The sequence below is a fragment of the Dermacentor silvarum genome, chromosome 2 (assembly GCF_013339745.2).
Source record: "Dermacentor silvarum isolate Dsil-2018 chromosome 2, BIME_Dsil_1.4, whole genome shotgun sequence".
Taxonomy (NCBI): domain Eukaryota; kingdom Metazoa; phylum Arthropoda; class Arachnida; order Ixodida; family Ixodidae; genus Dermacentor; species Dermacentor silvarum.
Window position 1 is genome coordinate 159,917,855 of NC_051155.1, and position 12,694 is coordinate 159,930,548.

Consider the following 12,694-nt stretch of genomic DNA (forward strand, 5'->3'; position numbering starts at 1 on the left):
CAAGTTCAAAACTTGTTTATTTTCCCTGTCTTGCACCTAACGGTAGCTTTGTATCTCCATTTTTTTGACAATTCTTCCAACATAGGACATCCTTTGATTTGGCGGGAAAATAAAGCAAGGTTCCACGGCAGAGTAGACTGATGTACTGAAGGAACCAGCAAACGCGCTCTTTAGCAAAGGCAAAAATTACACTAATTGTCTACTACGAGAACGAAATGGGGCATCAGGCGTTATTAGACCTAAATATTAGACTTAAAGGTTCATTAGGTTATTAGATTTGTAGCAAAGCGCAGTTCTTAGATTTAAAGGCTTATTTCGGTTAAACTCACGGCTGCTGGTCTTATCAGCCACGTGCTTCGAAGCAACTATTACTCTACGATTCCACACACTCCGAGGTGGATAAACGAGCAGTATTTACGCTTAGCTTGGAATCGGCTCTCCGCAAATCGTGCTCACACCAAATGCGGTCTAGCTTTACTAGCCAAGTAGGCCACCTTTTGGTTGCTCGCTTCCCTTTGTCGGTCATGAATGCTGTAGCCGAGACACTACTGCTAAAAGTAATGCATGATGCACGAATGGTGAGTGCAGAGGCCCAACGTCCGAAGCTGAAGCTGAAGGTTATATATGCCGTATGTGCACAATGTGTCATACAACCTTATAAAGATTGCCATCAATCATGGTGTGCCTCTAGTTTTTTCGGCCCCCAACAAGCTTTCTAAGCTGTGCCCTCTAATTTGCTCTGAAAGCAGATGAGGTTGGCGTACAAGGCACGAGAAGGCCTTCGTCGAGTGCTCCAGAGCTGTGGTTTATGCCATCTGTATGTCTTGTGGTAAATTGTATATCTGCCAAACTGAACGTTGCGTGAATGACCGCTTAAGGGAGCATTCTCAAAAAGTAACCAAGGAAGAGGACAAGGGCGCAAATGTGGTGGTCCAAGTTACTTGGTGTGGTTGTAAAGCTTGTTTTACGGAGACCCATTTTTGGCAGAAGCGGTCACGCTCCTTCTAGACTTGCATTGGAAACCTTTTCCTTACGAAGACCGAAAGTCGTTGTATGAGTGAGCCTACGACCGCACTTCATTACCCAGAGTTCCACTTGTTGCGTATCAGCCTTTGACCTATACGCGCGCTACCTGCGTTTTTTTCTCGTATGTTATTGTGCGCATGCGTGGGCCGGTGATATATATATATATATATATATATATATATATATATATATACATATGTGTGTGTGTGTGTGTGTGTGTGTGTGTGTGTGTGTGTGTGTGTGTGTGTGTGTGTGCGTGAAACCCTTCCCGCTATTAAACATTTGTGAGTATACCGCTTGTCTTTGTCTTTACTTCCCGTCTCAGGTGTCCTTTTGTTCGCGCTAATTGTCCTCGTCAGCAATGGAGGAAGTGTGATTAGATCATGCAGTTTCTTTAGCTAAATTATAGAGAACGAAGAAGGTGTAAATAAGTTAATTCCAGATAATGAACTTTGACGTTGCATATTATTGCAAACAAAATAACGTCTAATATCTTTCTGGAGGAACTGTCTACTGAAATAAATTAGAGGAGCGTGGTCAGTCAGCACTAAATTAGCCATTCACGTCAACATTTGTACTACAAGCAAGGTCTAGTGAAACGTTGATGTGGTGGCATCACTAAACTGTCTTTCCCAGTTAATTTGATGGTATGGTAATGTGGCAGTCTATGGTAAGGCTCCATAGAGGGTATTTATTTCTTTGTAATATATTTCTTATCGCTGCGGCCTTTCAGTGGAAGTGCTTTGGACTGTACAGTCATCGCTTCGCGGCTGCGACATCCTCAAATAGGCATCATGAATTACAATACACTGAAAAAAAACCCGCTAAATTCAGAGAATCGAGTTTTAACTTAGAACTTTTACAGGATCTCTCACCGAGTTTTATTCGTAAGGCGTCCGGTCGGGTAGCCCTGAACGCACAATAACAGCAAGCGCTTCCACTGCGTAACCGCTAGCGAAGTCGACAATGGGGTAGAGCACGCCTGCGATATGAACAAGTGGTGTTCATATCGAACACCACTTTTTGAAATATTGAGCAACGAAAGCTGATATTTTGCTGCCTTTTATGAATACCACTCCATATAGTTATTTACGTCAAAAACGACAAATACTTCTTGAGTGAACGTCATTGGCTCAATTGCGTAGAGGAACCGAGAGACCTTTTTTTTTACATTTAAACTGTTTTTGTTCGTGATTTACAATATGGCCCGCAATAATAATAGCGATAGTCAGCGCACGTAGATAGACACGGGTGCTCTTGTAAATACTATATACGAACCTATACGCGTACCCTGTATGTGAAACATTCAGCTCGTTTTATTGAGATTCTCACAACTAACGTAACCTCAAACACTGCTGTCTCATTTGGGGAGCTGTTAGCTTTCGTCTTACGAGGCGTCAGCACCCTTGCTAACTCACCACCATCAGTATGCGCGCTTCGCACGCACGATTAGTAAAACATAATACTAATAAACATGCTTGAAGTAACCTCTTTTTTCTCCGCAATAGTTTACAAAGGAGGAGAACACCAGATTGTTGGAGGAAGGTTCTCATAGATGCCTTAGTAAGAATCCGTTTCGAAAACTAAACGTTTTCTATGCAATACATGTGTTAAGCATCCGCAAAAAGTTAGCATTGGTGCCGATTTCATCACCGATTTGCCTTCGTTGCGCAAGGACAGATCGAAATTTATGCAAAGAAGCTAGCTGGTCATATGTCAGAGATTTCAAAACGTGCGTCACTACATTGGTATTGCAGACGTGGTCTGGGGCACACGTCTCGCAAAACGCTGACTCGACTGTTCTGCTGAATTTTTCAACGCTGACATCGCATGAAAACTTTGAGGCAGAAGGTCACTCAGAAGGTATTGAATTCTTGATATGGCTGCAACAGTCGCGAAACGGATAAAAAGCTTAAGGTAAATGTTATGAAGGAAGAGGTAGATGTCGAAAAGCCGTTTAATCCATCTGACGGCAGTGCAAAACATCACACAAGATAGCTTGGTCGCCGTGCTTTGAAAGGCAACAGCGCTAACAAAGGATGCGCGCGCATAGTCTGTGCACTGAACGGAAAAGGGACAGATAATCAGCACAACCACACACGTTTTATGCGATTACAACAGTAAACGGCATAATTTAGAAACTGCTGCAATTTTACTGACGGCCAGTACCTGAGGGGTTATCACTGAGGAAGACTTTAAGGCCAACAAGAAAGCATGATGTAACCAAGTGTGTAGGCTGAGGTAATTTTAATATAATAAAGAAACAATACAATAGAGGTGCCAGCCGTTGTAAAAGCACAGCTGAAAACGGGAGATATTAGCATAGGAGTAGTTAGGGATATTTAAACTAGTAAATATATATATATATATATATATATATATATATTACCTGTGAATTAGGAGCATGTTCGAGATCTTCCAAATAAAGACGCTTACCTAAGTTATATTATGATCTCGACTAAGTTAATTACAAAACTGAATAAATAAAGAACTGCACAGCTACATTCATTGCAGCACAATGGTTGACAATTGCAGCATTTTGTTGCTGTAAGCCACGTTGAGGTAGCGAAGAGATGCACACGCCATAACTCAGGCCTGAAATTTTGTTAGGTTAGGATGCTTGACTATAAAAGAATGAAGGTAATCACCCTGAGTATCCCGTATGGAAATGCGATTGCGGATTATTCCATGCTCTTTATATGTGGCATAAAAGCATCAACATATGTCGGGAGTTTCAAGTTTCGTGGATCGCTCTCCAGCATGCGTTTTGTGTAAATGAGTCAGCGCTTTATTCTCTATTTGCCCTGTCAGCACGCACTACGGTGTGCTGCTTCTACCGGTTTACTAAAGCGATTTGTTCGCCGTCTTGCAAATTGGGTTTGCAATGCTCAGGTTTCTCGGAGCAATTTCTTTACTCTGATCTGTTTGTTATACCTGGTTATGTAGGAATAGTTTTCAACGAAACGATTATGTCATAGAATACATAAAGCGCCAAAGTTTGTGAGCACCCACAAGAAAAAAAAAAGAGACACGATAATACAATGAAGAGTACCGTGATAGCAGGCACTTAGCAACCGAGGAGAAGCAAAAGTACCCAATTAGGTACATGAATGCAATAACAGGGAGTTTCATATGTGAAAACTCCAGAGGAAACCTCTCATGGGGGATTCCGTGTGACGTGGTGGTATTTAGAACACATGGGGAGATTTCCTGAGCTTTCGGCTCATTGTTCAGTTCATAGATATAATATAATCCTCTGGTACGTCATTGCCCTTCGGTTAGCGAATTTGATTTTGAGAAGCAAAACTTGTTTGTTCGCCATTGGGTATTGCTATGATTAAATCACAAATAAAGGAGTGCTCCGTCTTCTCCTCGAGGGTACTGAATGACCTTGTATTGTGTCCCGGTGTGACCACATGCACTCACCAACTCGACGAAGAAATTTGAAGTGACCGGCTCTACAGTATTTCTAACTGGAATCACCGGCGATATCCACAGAAGACTTTTTCTTCTCTTAATCTTTCCCTCCCCTTTTCCCTTCTCCCAGCATAGGCTAGCCAACCGGGCTCATTCTTGGCTAACCTTCCTGCCTGTAATTTATCCGTTTATCTCTCTATCTCTAACTGGAATAAAGAACCCAAAGTTTTCTAGCAATACGCAGTGCCATGCTCTAAAGCAACTGATTTGTTAGGTAACGCATGGAATTTGAGGACCTAAATTGGTACTTGTCATGATGTCGTAGCCATTAGCAACGTCTTCTTCTTTTTCCTTTTTTTCTAGTCTCTCTCATAAATTTGATGAGAGACGTAGTTAAACACCCACCATGAGAAAAAATAACTACCAAAAGAATGGGACATGATATAATTGGGGACTCAACAAGTGTCAATACGCGTGCAAAGTGAATATATCCAAGCCACCTCGGCTTCGACGTCAGCTCAATTTAAAAGCGGAAGCTGTCTCCAAAATTTAAAGCGCGGTGTTTTCTGCTACTCCTATTGGCATTCGAGGCTTTGTTGACTCAGCTCCTAAGGCTTGGTGGGACATCTGTAAAGAGGACAACCCCGAACATCGACAAGAGCGCCTCTATAGACTTGACGCCGGTTTGCGATTCCGACTTCCACTTCGGATGCGGAGAGGCCAGGAAACACTTATCCATCGATTACGGCTTGGTGTGGCGTACACTCGCAAATACCTTCACAAGATTGGACGAGAAAGGGACCCTGATTGTAGCGTCTGTCACACCCCCGAGACAATAGAACACATACTTTGCGTGTGCCCTCAATATGCGACCGAGCGAAGGACACTAAAACATATTGTTGACTGTTTGGACTCCCGCCCCTTTTCGGAAGCCAAGGTTTTAGGCGCATGGAGAAGCGTTGATCATGCCCAGCGCACCATAAGATCACTTTTGAACTTTATGTGTGAGACGGGCTTAGACGGTCGTCTCTAGGAACTGTGCAGTGTGCAGTGCGCGAAATGTGTTTGTGGGATGACATTCTGTGTGGACAACACTACTCCTGCGTGTAGTGTGTGAAAAGTGCACAACCGCGTATTGGACAACGTGTGTAAATAGTTGCTCATTGTACGATATCATAATCACCTATCACCTACCTCTCTCTGTATCTCCACTTCCCCTTACCCCAGTGAGGAGTAGCAGGCTACAGACACGCTCTCCAGGCCGACCTCTCCTCCCTTCTCTTCATTAAGATCTACTCTCTCTCTCTCTCTCTGTAAAAAAGAAGGCACTTCTCCAGCCCACTGCGAGCAATAGCACACTATCATTTTTGTACGACGTATTTTCACGAAGATGGCCAAGCGTTTCTCCTTTAGGACGCTGCACTTCCTGCCTTCTCAATTTTTGCGAATGTTCATGTAATCCAAAGATCATCGCTTTTCTGCGGGCCGTGAGGAATCCAGAACTCATTGTACGTAGTCCTGACATGGCAGTGCCCCTTGGGCGACGTCGGCCTCAAGCAAGCGGAATAGCCGAGGTGATGACACGGCTAGTGACAGCACTGAACTTTATACGGTGGGTAGCGATTACAGGGATGACAGTTTCGTCCCTATGGCGAAGCGTAAAACGAAGAGGAGAATCCACGCCGCGTCTTCGTAAGCAAGTAAGTCAACCGTGAAGGCTACCAGCTGTTTTCCGCACCACACAATACTGTTTCTTCCCGTCAACTCTTCGGGCAACCTAAGGAACATGAATCGGTGAGTGATCTCACCACGACTCGAAATTCTCGGGCCAAATAAGAAAACGGGCATTCCACTCTATTCCTTTAAGAATATCCTCGCGATAGACGTCGAGCACCCGGCCGCACTCAATGCTTTGCGAATTAATGCGGAGATTGACGACATCAGTGTCCGCGCTTGCGTCCCACCGCAGTGAGACACGACAACGGGAGTCGCATATGATGTCGAATTTTTTATTCCGAATGCTCATCTTCCTGCCCTGCTAAAGCCAGCTACTGACACTACGGACATATTGCAAATTAGCTAACTTGGCAACTCCTTCCACGCAACTCTTGATGCGATATGCACTTAGGTGTCATTTAATTTTACTTTTCTGCAACTTATGTTGCAGAAAATGAAGACGGAACAGCGCTTAATACTAGCACTTATGAAAGAAAACGTTTGCCCACACATTTGCGCCATCTGTATATTCCATAAATGTTTCGCATGACAGATAATCCTGTAGGATGGTTTCTGCCATAAATTCTTTCTTAAATCTTTATTAGTATATCAGTCGGGGAATACGTATGCATCGCCCTCGCCTTCTGGACCCGTATTCACAATGATATCCCTTTTGTAAGTGTCGTTAGTAGTTTACCACTAATGCGCCAATCGAATTGTTTCTCGTGGCAATTACTTTCATATGTAGTACGCGATTAAACGCCGGATGATGCAGAATTGCCCTTACAGAAGATGAGTTTTGTGAGTGCTGTCGTTGGTTCTCATTACCTGCTCTGATGTGCATATTCATATACGACTGTTTTAGAGAAGGCGCATTCGGCTTGTGCCATGACTTTACACTGAGCACTGACGAAAGAGCCTGGGTTATCTGTCACAGGTTAAAGGTAATTCTTTAATCACGTGCTGCAACTCAGCTTTCCCGGTACTGAAATTTCGTTAGTCTTGATTGCGAAACAATGGGGTCACAAATTGCAAACGAAACGCAATATTAGATAAATCAAAATATTCCCTCTATCCGTTCTGCCTTTTGCCGCGAATTATGTTCGTGTTCATCCTTTTTCCGCATGAACTTAAGCAAGGTACTGTTAAAAATGAGACGAATGTTTAAAAAAAAAAACATGTATCTGACAGTAACCATAGTCTCCCCTAATTATTCTACGATGAACAACGTCATTTCTGTGAGGACCACTTTGATGATAGCGAGCCGCTGCTGGTTTATTAATCTTACAGGAAAAGAGTCTGCGTGCTTTAGAGTTCCAGTTCACAGTAGGAGCGTCATAATCAGTGAAGCAGGGATAGAGTGTCGGATCGCATCATGCACCTCGCGTAAACGTGTGAATCATCTTGCGCTGAAATTTCTGTAGGACATTTACGGCTCTATTGATATACAGTATACAAACTTCGGGTAAACAACGCAATACGCAGTAGCCGGGTGAGCAAACGTGAAAGCGTAAGCGCTGACGCGCAATTCCTGTAAGCAGTGCAGCTTACGTTTATTGGACATTTGCTCGCTACTCAGCCTATCATGCGCATGTTCGGAGTTTGAATAACGTGATATATTCGCAGCACGTGGACCGCTCGCGCAGGTAGGCGTGCACACCACGGCACAAGTGGCCGCCTCCGTCTAAGCTGCACAGCTTTGTTCATTCTATCTGTCTCTCTACACAGACTGGTCATTCATTTTAGCTTTCTCTGTGTTTGCTGACAAGAGCCTCCTTAATAATAGACTGCTTAACATATTAAGGACGGCCCTACCATAGACTGACGATGGATGCTACACGAGTGCTTTGTTGAAACCAAGTCAAACACGGTATTTTCTTGCGCTTATAGCTTGAAGGCCTTGCAACTATACTATATGGGGTGTTCCGGCTAACGTTAGTCAAGCTTTTCCACGAAGAAAAAAAATATTACAAAAACATGGTGCAAGATATTATTTTAAGACCTACGGTGCTCAATCGTCAGACCCTCGACGACCAAACAACTTAGGTCTTCATAAGCGTATCTTGCACCGTGTTCTTGTATTCTTTTCTTTTTTTCCTTAAAGAGCTTGGCTAACGTTAGGTGCCACACACTGTATATACGGTGCCTGTTCAAGTATAGAGCTTGGGCAAGCTTTCCCACCATTCGCCGCTAGAGAAAGCGCCAACGATCGCTTGTGGCAAGGTAACCACATAATACGATTGAGATAGGTGGCTGAAAATTTTTGCAAGAACGCAACGGCAGTGCAAAATTTTTAATCAAGGATCGCAATCGAAACAAATTATGAAAATTCCTTGGAATAACAGAAAGGCGGTCATTGTCGTTTGTCGCTAACAAATCCTGACAGGTGTGCTCGACGCTTGTTAACTGCATTTTCGCAGATTGGTCAACCAGTCTTGCTCAGACCCTGAAAGGTTTTTACCGCTTGCTTTAGTGGTGAGTCTCTGCATCGAAAATAGGAGATTTTAAATAGATAAAATAATAATTTGGGATGACAAAGTTCTGAAGGAGTGACTAACACAGAACTTTACGCAACCATTACGAAAAATTACTATATAATTGAATTTTCCGCAATACCTTCTTCCAATTATTCACTTCATGGTATTTCGTGTTTTAAGAACCTAAGGCTGACCACTTCTGGAAGCATAACCTTTTAAACTAGCGTAACGAAGACAGAGATTTGACACCATAAAGAAAGAAAAAAGTTCACACCATGCTGACTTCCTTTTGGTAGAATGTTTTTGTGTGATTCATATACAGCATACATAAACGGGAAAGATGAAATCTGGTCTTTACAAGCACTCTGAACTAAATATACACGACAGTGACCGAAAGAAACATCAATGTCAGCTTCATGTCCAGGCCTTTATTATGGAACTCCCACGTTCACAGTTTAAAATTTTCAATTTTTTGTCAAATAGAGAAATGTGCACCTTGCATATCATTTTGCTAGGAGCTTTGAGCGCAGCGTAATTTGATAATAACAGATTAAAAATGCGCCAAGAACAACGATGCTGTTTCAATAAGGCCAGCCTGCTCTTCGCTTTGCCTTTCCTCTCAAATGTATATATGTTTTCAGATAAAATAGTAATAAATTGACGCACTTTAACACTGCAAATTTTGAGCAAATATTTCTCGAATATGATTGCAGGAATGTTAACAAGTTCAAGAATGAAGAATAAGGCGTCTATTACCAGGACTCTGTTATTACAGAAAGCAGGAGAAGGCGATGCTCCGGTAGATTGCTCTGGACGCTGACAGTACTTTGCCCTTTATTGTTTCATTGGGGAAGCTGTAAAGTGCTCGTGTTTATATTCCCATTTTCTTCCCTCCCGCCATCGGAATAAAAGCCTAACGCTCGTTTAGTTGGCATCCTTCCCTTTCCTCTCCTTGCTTTTTCTTTCTCTCTCTTTTCCTCAGCACATACTTTGCTGAATCAATTGTTCACTTTCACTCTGTGTGCAAACAACACGACCGCTTGATACCATGCCTTACAGTTTCTGTCAAATGCGAATACTGCAAGACCATGCTACTGCCAAATAGGAACAACCCATTAGTCTTTCTGAAAATCGTTGCAGCAGTTACCCCCGCTTAGTTATACACAAGTAAAACAGCCAAAATGTTTGTGTGACGAGTGAAAGATAAACAGAGATACGCCAATTCAAGCACGTCGCCATGGTGTCATCAACACAGGGCTATCAATTAAGAATCGCACAGTCAGAACGACTAAATGTCTTGCAGATTTTCCAAGCTGACATCAAAAAGTACACTTTGACGGTTCCTTCTTTTTTTGCGCGTGTTCTTGTTCAATGACAGGGAAATGAAACTTACGAGTTGAGAATCGATCATGCAAGGCGAGTTTGGAAACATCTCTATAAAATCTCGTAGAGCACCGCAGCATGACTACTTTTCTATTCCCACACCTCACTTTCTTATGAGCGCGCCCTCTAGAAGTGCAGAATGCGCTTTATGTTGCCCAATAAAACGGTGTTGAGCACTTTGATCCCTCTTTATTGTGTGTGCGGTAGACCGGAACACTGTCCGCGGAAAAAGTTTTCAGCTCCGTCTCTTGTTCGTGCTTGGCCACCTCTTGTATTCGCTGCGATGACATGCCATTTTCTTTCGAAGATTGGTATCTACATTCATGCGAAGCATTTCATCATACTTGTACGTGCTCTGTTTGAATCCAAGCGCCTACGCTCTTTATATTATTGTAATTTTTTTGTGCACATCCGGAATCAGGTATGCCTGGAATTCCAGTCTGGTGCTTCTCCTTCTTTCTCTCCGCTTCGTTCTGTTCTAGATTCATGCTCGCTAACTCGAGACGAATTGAAAAAGGACGAGCTTCCTTCAGAAAAATGCACAAGTATAGAAAATCCTAAGCGCATGAGAAAGCAGCTCTGTCATAGAATGCAAAACGCTGCTTTGTAGCTCACGTCACGGCGCCAATGATTTGGACGATGAATAAAAAAACTACATAAAATTGGCCTTCGTCTTAGGAGCGAGCGCCTTGCCATCGATGTTCCAGCCACCCTGGTAAAATAGCGCTTCCGCCTTCCGCTCTCCCTCTTAGGATTGCACTGCGAAAAGTAGCAGCGATTGCGAAGGTTCTAGATGTGGGCTTGTTGCAAGAAAACGAGCGCTTTCCACCTGATTGCTCCACAAAGGGCGTCGGCAGTATTTGGGAATTATTTCGCCCGACAGCACATAGTATTGTTTTCTTTTCTGGCTTCCATGCATTGTTATTTTCTTTTCTTTTTTTTTCTTTTTTGCATTTTAGGTGACCTGTAAGATGTATTCAAGGCTGCTTCTCGCAGTTAAATAGGGTGTGCACTCTTAATATTGACGGCATTCAAGAAATATTTTCTTATGGGTGACAAATGCCAGTTTTGTTTTTGCGACATGTTATCAATTCTCTCACTACTTCACATTGATTTGCTCACAGTTTTTCTACCACCAACTCGTGCATACTCGCCTGTTCAAGTTTAAAGTAACCAATAAATCGCAGATAGAAGGCTGCATGCAAGTATATGCCACTGCAGAAGGATAGTACTTACTTTTAGGTAAGAAATCTGCTTTCCCGCACAATATTTTGTCGCACCTGTAACGGTTGTATGTATTCATTACATCCTGCCTTTTCTCCCTTTCGAACACTGGCGAAAAAGCAGGGTGTTGAACCGAAGCCAAATCGGAGCCGAAAACCGGAACCGAACTGGAAGCCGGAACTGAACGCGGACCTGAAGCGATATTTTTATAACATGCCGGAACCCGAACTAAACCTGGACGGAAAAAAAAATTTGTGCCATTGCACTCTGTGAAGGTGGATGACCAGCAAAGCTGTGTATGTGGTGATTGACCGTTGCTTCCGTGAAGCGTTCCAGTTTGCGGGAGCAGGGCCTCATGGACGGTTCACATTTCTTTTCACCTCGCGGTCTTCGTGGGCAGCACGCTTACGCTTGGCGTCCGGGGCCGTCGGTGTTCTCCTTCCGCAGCCGCCCCACCTATTCCCTTTTCGGTTCACGCCGTCGTTCTTGAAAGGTACGCTGTTCTTCTTCAGACCATACAACGTGCACGCGGCCTACCCATTTCACAGTCAGAGCAGAACTGAACAAAGGAGCAATGACGTCAGAAGACCCTCAGATTGGTAGGCGCTAGTTTGAATACGCCGGATGGCGTAACGTGTATGACCAGCGCTAACGTAGACATGGCCGACAGAGGTCAAACTGTAGTATCTGTTCTTATCATCGTAATAATCTGATACAGGGTGTATTTGGACCCAATATATTAAACTTATTTTGGCAAGTTCACGGAATGCATGAAGCCGGTTTCACCTTCGCGCACAGGTCAGCCCGGTATTGCACAATCTTCGAGATTTTTGATGTACCTAGATCGATCCGCTGGAAACTAGCCATATACAGCTTCGCTGTAATAACGGTTACCGGTTCACGGCTCGAAACGGTTCGAGCATGCAGGGTGAAAACGGGTACTCATACATAAGTGACATTTCGAAATATATACTTTTCACTCTGCATACCCTAGGAGAATATCTGTACGACACACGAGTTTTGCTATGTGCGCGAATGGGGATAGGCGATACGTACGTGCTGATGACTACATGGCTACCTCAGCAGAGGCGTTTGCACTTATGAACTCGGCCGTGCCAGTTTTACTCCGCTGATAAAAGCGTTGTTTCGAGGGCACCACAGAATCACCGATTTTATTGAGGCTCCCATTTCGGCAATAAGGCCAGCTCGCTACTAACACTCTATAATACACAGTAAAACGCACATCTCAGGACACACGGGAAGCAAAAAAAGATGATGTATTAAAGAATAGAATATGGAAAACCTACTGCTTCATCAGCACGGCTTCTACTACAATTAACACTGCGATCGCTAATGAATGCTGTCTCCTTCTCAGTGCGTGGTAACAACGGCTGTAAAAGGCACGGGAAATATGCTTTTGTTGCGTGCACGTGTTGCGTTCAGTGCACGTT

General features: G+C 43.4%; 1 non-coding gene across 1 annotated transcript; it reads left to right on the forward strand.

Moving 5' to 3' along the window:
- The first annotated feature begins 11,902 nt into the window (after nucleotides 1-11,902).
- LOC119443241 (U2 spliceosomal RNA) lies at nucleotides 11,903-12,087 on the forward strand. The gene has a single exon (XR_005190207.1). It is a non-coding gene; the product is annotated as a U2 spliceosomal RNA (small nuclear RNA).
- Nucleotides 12,088-12,694: the final 607 nt, after the last annotated feature.